This window comes from Myotis davidii, unplaced genomic scaffold (assembly GCF_000327345.1).
Source record: "Myotis davidii unplaced genomic scaffold, ASM32734v1 scaffold735, whole genome shotgun sequence".
Taxonomy (NCBI): Eukaryota; Metazoa; Chordata; class Mammalia; order Chiroptera; family Vespertilionidae; genus Myotis; species Myotis davidii.
This window is the reverse complement of record NW_006286235.1, coordinates 970,585-972,747: the sequence shown is the minus strand read 5'-3', so window position 1 is coordinate 972,747 and position 2,163 is coordinate 970,585.

Here is a 2,163-nt window from a genome sequence, read left to right as displayed (position 1 = left end):
TTCCAAAATCTTGCTACATACAATATAGTTTTTCATGAGTGTTATATGAAATCAGCAAGATAAAACCCTCATTATTTATATTTCAAATATTATCTAATTGAACTTTTCTCTCCTTCTAAAAGCAGACTTTTTAATATACTTTCTAGGCTTTTTTTGTTATTTAGAACTATTACTTTTATTTACTACATAACAAAATCAGTACAGAATGCAATCAGAAGACATATTTTTGCTATGATTTTTATTTTAAAATTATTAGTATTTAAACAAATATTTTTTTGACTTTTTCCATTTTTTGGTCATCAGCAGATATAATTCTTCTACCCAGAAATATAACATTACCATCTTTTGTGGATTAATTTCTGCTCCTGAGGCATGTGCCTGATTTTCACAGACACTGAATTATTACCCCATAGCTATAAATCTTGAGTCAATTTTCTATGAATGGCATTTACAGGTACAGAGTATATTAAACCTGCCTCCCACTCAGATAATGGTCTTCCTGTGATGCTTTATTAAGTTAGCCAGCTTCAGTTTATGCTGTTTAATGTAAACTGGCTCCTTATTTTTCTATAAACTATTATATTTGATTACAGGTTAGAGTGATCGAAACCTCATTTTCAGATTTGGGATAAAGAGATGTGTTATGTTCTATTATTAGCAAACATAGAAGAGAACATTAAATTATAATTGATTATGTCCTTTTATTTATTTTTAAAGCCTCATTAAACTGAAAAAATACATATAAATATATTTCTTTTGGATTTATTAATTCAATGGTACTCCTGGCTATTTGAGATAAGTAAACTAGTACTATACATATATTTTTTGCTGTCAAAATTTAGTGGTTTCTCATATATACTCTCTTTTTTGTTAGATTAAAATTTGTGATTCACCCTTAGTAACGGTAATCTTTGGACTAGATAACAGTAACTTTTTAAAATATGACTTACAGAGTTAATGTTATCCATTCCAACTCATAAGGAGTACACTGTCATCCCATAGAAGAGATAGTATAAAATAAGGTTATTTTAAAATATTGCTTATGTATACATAATCCTATGATACTTTTTCTCATGAAGGATAAATGGTCTTGTTTTACACACACACACACACACACACACACACACACGTGTTAATTTACCAATAAAATAAAAATTCCAAAATCTTGAACAAAATGGTACAATTTGTCTTAATACTTCCTGACATTCTATTTCCTAGAAACTTTTTAAGTAAAGTTTGCATCTCTGATTCCTTATGACCTATGATCTAAATAAAATTTCTTTATTATAAGGACATCATTTCAAAAATTGTTTTCACTGACATCTGGTCCTTATTGTGAATGCTTTGTATTAAGAAAATAAATATATTTCATGCCTTTCAACACCTAAGAAGTGTAAAACAGCATTTAATTTTCCTAGTAGATAAAAAGTTATAATAAGAGCATGTTTTATTTGGACTAAATTACTAAGAAATTTCTTTCACCTTTATTAATGTAATGGTCTCATAACTATCTGAGGTAAGTAAATCACTATTATTAACATTTACAGTTAAAGAAATTAGGGATTCAAGAAAACAAATAATTTGGCCAAATTTAAGCAGTTCTTTGAGATCTAAACTAGTCTGTGATGTATAACATGTCTTTTCTCCCTCTCTCTCAATAATTTAAAGCAAAAGGCAGAACATACCAAAGCTCAGTCTCATATTTATTGTGATGCAAGTCCATGTCTCTTTATTTCAATGTCATTTTGTGTTTTTTGTTTTGTTTTTATTTTATGCCTCTACTGGATAGAAAGAATTGAGCAACTTTTGGGGATATGTTTCTTGATTCTTCCAATAGAAACCCATTTCAAATTTGAGCCTTTTCATCATCATTTTCCATGCTTTATATTAAATAACTTGCTAATAAACATCAAAGTTATAATCTTGTATTTGGATTTCTGATAATAGGCAAGAAGTTTACAGTCAAAAGACCATTGGATAAAATTGAACTTGATTTTTTTCTTAATGAAAAAGTAAGTCAGTGTTCATGAACCTAAAACTGGTCTGAAAGTAGTCAGTTTAAATAAGTAACTCTTCTCCAGTATGACCCAGGATGACATTTTTCCATGTCGCGAGTGAGTTAAAAATATTTTTATAACTCCAATGATATGCCTGCAAAAGCAT